Below are 6,259 nucleotides of genomic sequence, written 5' to 3'. Positions count from 1 at the left end.
GACGTGAGCAGGCCCTGGAGTAGCAGACATGACGTGAGCAGGCCCTGGAGTAGCAGACATGACGTGAGCAGGCCCTGGAATAGCAGACATGACGTGAGCAGGCTCTGGAGTAGCAGACATGATGTGAGCAGGCTCTGGAGTAGCAGACATGACGTGAGCAGAGGCCGTAGACTCTGACGTGACATGAACAATTCCGGACATAACAGTTGGGACGTGAAAGTGCTCTGGTGCGGATGGAAATTCTGTAATTCAGGTTCTATTAGGCCCAGCTCTCTTTACTTTGTTTGATGCCACTAGATGCCAAAAAGTACCAGAAAAAATAATCTTTCAAATAACAGCTTCTAAACAGGAGTTATTACATTATAAGTGAAGCGAGTTAAATTGTCTATTTTTGCATCTAAATGTGTCATTGTGAGTTTCTTTTGCAAAAACAGACTTTATAAAACACATTAACCCCACAATCCTATTTTACTCTGTGCCATAAGCACTTTAATTGATTATTACTTGAATTATGTTTCATTTTTATGTTTTTCTAAGTAATAATATACAAAATGGCACAAGCGAATTGGACCCAATTTCACATATTGTGTATTCTACAATGTTTAATTATTTCAGGATGCACAAGACTGTCTACATTATAAAATATATCTGGTCTATCACAATCTAAAATAGAATCCATATCCTCCAGCTTGATATCATTCCATTTATATGCATTCTGTATTGGGATACTGATTCACAGGATCCTCTCACCTCATCAGCTCACTCCTGTATCCAGAGCATCTCTCCATGACAACATTGCATCATCCCTGGTCCAGAGCGGAGCTAATTTGCTAGCCGGCAGCTATCTGAAGCATTCAGAGTGTCAAACAAACACATCAGTTCATCCACACAGCACTGTAATAATCCATGTATATTTACAGTATATTCACTGAAATGCATAATGTACTGTACTTTTCTGTCAATAAACAGTGTATCAGATTGCTAGCTGTGCTATCACGTTTCAAAACAACGATTCAAATATAAAAAACGCTCAAACACATGCTCATAAAGCCTTACCAGATGCGCATTCATTCCTCTCCACGGCGCCGCTGAACATTCTTCACCATTTATAACTTGTAATATGATTATCATAGATTGATATTATCCGAGCCGCGTGTGCAGTATCCTTTCCATGAGGGAAACGCGCCTTCAAATCATCGAGTCCCAAAACTACAGAGACCAAGTCACCCAGCGTAAATTCCCGGATGTAAAGAACCCCCTCTCCCCCCTCTAGTGATGCAGAGGTGTCAAATTTCACGGCTCTGAAATGGCCGCCGAGTTGAGAGACATGTAATCTGACCAATTGCAGTCCACAACCGAACACAGATCTCTAGAACATCAGACACGCTGGCCGTGCGCGCTTTTGATATGAAGAGCCCCTGTTTTCCAGACGCGCGTCTATTTCGCAACCTGGACAAAACACTATATATCTCACCGATGGAAGCACGCAGAAACGTGAAAATGGTCTTGTTTGAAAGAAGAGATCCTAATCTAAAAGATAATATAGAGTATATAGATATTTGTGACTGTTTGCGGCTGACTGAAGCAGTGCTACGAGAAATGTAAATTTGCTCAGAGGTGACAAAATTTTACATCGCGATTCTATTGAATATCATTCGATCTGTGATTGTCACACAATTAAATAATCTACATCGTCAAATTCCTGAGAAAAAGAGCTTTCTTGTGATATATGACTTGACTTTTTTGTGAAAAATATATAAAATACACATTCTTCATAAAAATTATGGTTAGGCGGAAATTCGTGTGTGGGACGAATACATTTCTAAGCTTAATTTTACTGCTTTCTGAATATAAAAACCAAAATGATGGTATTCTTTGTAAAGAAGACACTCCAAGCTTTCAAATGAACCCATATATGGGCTTATACCATATACGGAAGGCTATGTAAATGAAGCATAAACATTTTTAGCGCAATTTTGGATCCGGGTCCGCAGAGTTTAACTGAAGTGACTCTTGGAAAATATTTTGCACAATGTGAATTTATTTCGATAAAAACACAAAGAAAAGAAAATTTTGCTTTATAAGAAGATCTGCTTCATTTCCACATTGGGATCATGTTTGTGTGCTTCTTGTTTTAAAGTCTTCAAGCATGTTACTGTTAAGGACTGAAAAACACAATTGTATAGAAAATATTCTGTGCCGTTTTGACTATCAAATGGCAAAAATGTCAGCTTTATGTGATGTAATAACTAGATTTCCATATTTTATGAGTATATATTCTACTGGCATTCCATTGAAAAGTACCAGTGGTGAAATAGTAAATAGTTGTAAAAAAAAAAAAAGAACTAATTGCATTTATACTTTCAGTAGAAATACTTGCTAATTAGAACATTTGAGTACATGTAACTTTAAAATACACTAACAAATTTGGAAAAACAAAGTAGATCCCACTTGAAATTTGTAATGGGGAAATAAAAAAATTAAGTTGGATTCAATCAAAAATACACATTTAGAACTCTTAAAGTTATGTAGATCACACAAAAAAATGACTAAAGAAATACTAAAATTAAGTGTACTTTATGTGCAAATTTTCTTTCAACAGACAGAAAAATTAAGTAGTTTGTACAAAGACTGGTCTTGTTCGATCTACGTAATAAAACTGCAAAAAAATTCATCATATTTTTTAAGTAAATCAAGCAGAATTTTTTTTATCAGTGAACAGTCTCCCTGAAACTGAGCTATGCTATAGTATAATATTGATAGTTTAGCATTGTGATTTCTGTAACTGCTGAATTCCAGCACTATTCTGTTTTTAGAAATGAACCTGCAATGAGAGAACCTTCTCTATAATCTTTCTTCAATATGTGGTTGAAAGCTGAATATTAAAGTTTTCCATCCCACCGTTCAACATGCATGTACAATGCTTATATTCTTACTTGCATAAACAAGACACAAAGTCTCTCATTAGCTAATTTATGTCATTTTCTATTTCATTTGTCTTTACAGTTCTTGTTTTTAACATTTTCTGAGGTGAGCCGCTCCTGTTGATCAGCACTCCTAACTTTATGCTACATGCTCATGCCCTTAGTTCTTCTTGAATATTCTTTTTCCTTCTTATAAAATGCCAAATCAGCATAGGATTTACATTCTTATGTATATGCAATTTTTTTAAAAATACAATAATTTATAAACAATTATTCTTTCACAACCTTTTGGCCACACCACTAGGTCAGGCTTCAGCAGACATTGGCTTTCTGGATGGCTCATTACTGGACGGGGTCACACGAGGACTCATTCTGCTGTAGCACAAGAATAGCTGAACTACGTGAGGTTGTCAGTAAGAGAACGCACATGATCAAAATCACTCAGCACAAATCCCATGTAGGCATAAAGGGCCATTAAACATACACTGGTGTGCAACGAATTGTGATTTGAAGTCATCTGCCCTAAAAAGCCTACATGTCTGATGTACTGGCCCTAGTGTGGGCACTTGAAGGAATTGAGGAAAATGAATTGACAAAGTACTTAAAATACGTTACAGAAATTTAGCATTTTCTCTCTTTCAGAATAGTTGAAATGAATGAGTAAAGAGATGGGAGAAGATGTGGGCCAAAAAACAAAACGGCTTAACAAAGAAACATCAGTCGGACTACAACAAGGCCTCTTCAACATGTTGCCATGACAACTGACACCATCGGGGTGGGTAAGGGTTAGGATTTGGGTCAGAGTGACAAAATTGACTATGTTTTGTGTTGTGAGAACAATAGGTGTATTCAGAGATATTCCAGAGCATGAGACAATAGCACAGAGACTGGCTGGTGATCAATAGATCAATGGCCTCTTTGTGCTTCTATAGTAGAAAGCATCCTGATCACAATGGGAATGTAAACAAATAATGTGATAGTGAAACACGGTATTGATACACCATTACCCTTTTATATACTCCAAATAAAAATAAAAATAAACCCTCACACATACAAAATAAAAAAGGAGTAATTAACCAATCAGAGGTTCAATAGGGCTAAACAGAGAACATAATAGCAAACTGTTGAAAAATCTCACTGCACAGCATTTTACAAAGATGATAACATAATATTCAAACCATGAATATCAAAATCATACACATCTCTAGGCAAGATTAGCTCACATTGCCATTAGGAAGGAAAGGGGAAGAAAACGGCAAAGAAATTCTTAAGTCTGCCTAGATTTCATTCTGAAAAACTGAACTGTACAACAAAGACATTTTCTGATCATGTACCTCTTGCACAGGATTTTAAGGAGATAAATGTGGAAAGTCACAATAATGCCATAAACTTCTCATAAAATTATCTTTTGTTATTCACACCAGTCTGTGTAACCTCCAGCCCTTAAGATAATCAAAGCTAAAAAGATCCTTTACAGTACACCAATGTGTACTATCAAATGGCAAAAATGTCAGCTTTATGTGATGTAATAACTAGATTTCCATATTTTATGAGTATATATTCTACTGGCATTCCATTGAAAAGTGCCAGTGGTGAAATAGTAAATAGTTGTAAAAAAGAAAAAAAAACTAATTGCATTTATACTTTCAGTAGAAATACTTGCTAATTAGAAAATTTGAGTACATGTAACTTTAAAATACACTAACAAATTTGGAAAAACAAAGTAGATCCCACTTGAAATTTGTAATGGGGAAATAAAAAAATTAAGTTGGATTCAATCAAAAATACACATTTAGAACTCTTAAAGTTATGTAGATCACACAAAAAAATGACTAAAGAAATACTAAAATTAAGTGTACTTTATGTGCAAATTTTCTTTCAACAGACAGAAAAATTAAGTAGTTTGTACAAAGACTGGTCTTGTTTGATCTACGTAATAAAATTGTGCAAAAAAAATTCATCATATTTATTAAGTAAATCAAGCAGAAATTGGGAAGCATGACACTAACATCATGAATGAAATTACAAAATAAAAGACATGAAAACAAGAACAAGAAACAGAACCGTAGTTCCCTTTCAGTCGGCCAGTATGCAGCAGATGCAGCGCATATTCAGCTTTTCGCTTTGGAGCCGAGCGGTTCTATCGTTCTGCTCCTGACCTTCTGCTGAGAGTAAAGCTACAGTCAAGCACGCTCTTCGTGGGCTCTCGTGCTGGTGAATGGCGCTTCAGCGGCGGTGGTTTTCCCGTGTCAAGTGTGCTGCAGACGGCCATCTCCCCTGTGTGCTTCAGCACACTAAAAGAGCAATTTCCATCTTAAAGAGCTTCATGGGTGGAACGTCTTTTTAAAGACGCGTCTTTTTAAAGATGTCGTACCATCCGTGTGTTTCTGGGTGCAGTCGTTACATGGCGCCGGGTGATGGTCACGATCGCTGCCTCTCGTGTCTGGGCATGAAGCACGCTGAGGTGGCTTTCGTGGATGACTCATGCTCCCATTGCGGGGGTATGACCATCTCGGAGTTGCGGACCAGACTCTGTTACCTGCAAGGGGGCGGAGTGCCCCTGCCACTGCCTAGATCTGGGGTTCCCTCTGGCGGCAGCCCTTCTACTGGCAGTGGGTGGACTGGTCTTACGGTCATGGTGAGGAATTCCCCTCCGGGGATGCCCCAGCCAGCCGGCACTCCGAAACCAGCGGAGCTCTCAAAAGAGCAGGCTGGACCCTCCCGGAGGGTACCACCTGCTTCTTCCGAGGCTCCCCCTGACGACCGGATGTCGGTTGCAGCATCGGATGGTGAGCCGGATTTCTCCGGGGATGAAGAGCCGTCAGCGTTGCCGCCCTCTGGGCAGTCAGCGGTGCCGGATATGAACCCGGAAATGATGGCTATGCTTTCCCAGGCCGCCGAGAGTGTCGGGCTCGAGTGGAATCTTCCACCGCGTCCCAAACCCTCAAGGTTGGACGATTGGTTTCTCGGGGTGGCGCGCGCTGGTTCTCAGGGCCCCACCCCAGTGCCTTTCTTCCCGGAGGTGCATGATGAGATCCCTGGGTCGTGGACGGCACCTTTTACTGCCAGAAACAGGCCCGGTGGCTCATCCTCCCTCACCACCCTTGATGGGGGTCCAGCGCGGGGGTAAGCGGGAGTTCCCCAGGTGGAGCGGTCGGTTGCGATGCAATTGTGTCCAAATGCCGCTACCACTTGGCGGGGAAAACCGCTGCTCCCCTCCCGGGCCTGTAGGCACTCGTCGACCTTGATCGGCAGTGCTTATTTGGCCTGTGGAGAAGCTGCGTCCGCCTTACACGCTTCGGTGTTACTGCAAGTGCACCAGGCTAAGGCACTGA

The 6,259-nt window shown here is 40.1% G+C and overlaps 1 long non-coding RNA gene across 1 annotated transcript in view; it reads right to left on the bottom strand.

Annotated features, from left to right (window-relative positions):
• Positions 1-1,197, bottom strand: part of LOC107571659 (uncharacterized) — a 32,738-nt gene extending 31,541 nt beyond the window's left edge. The window contains exons 1-2 of the long non-coding RNA XR_001607219.1: positions 1,057-1,197; positions 751-845 (exon numbers count right to left, since the gene is read on the bottom strand). This is a non-coding gene — a long non-coding RNA (uncharacterized lncRNA). The remainder of the gene's footprint in view (positions 1-750; positions 846-1,056) is intronic.
• Between the last annotated feature and the right edge of the window lie 5,062 nt (positions 1,198-6,259).

This window comes from Sinocyclocheilus grahami, unplaced genomic scaffold (assembly GCF_001515645.1).
Source record: "Sinocyclocheilus grahami isolate Dianchi unplaced genomic scaffold, SAMN03320097.WGS_v1.1 scaffold1628.1, whole genome shotgun sequence".
In the NCBI taxonomy this organism is placed as follows: Eukaryota; Metazoa; Chordata; class Actinopteri; order Cypriniformes; family Cyprinidae; genus Sinocyclocheilus; species Sinocyclocheilus grahami.
Note: the sequence above shows the minus strand (reverse complement) of the source record. Positions and strands in the feature narration are given on the sequence as shown.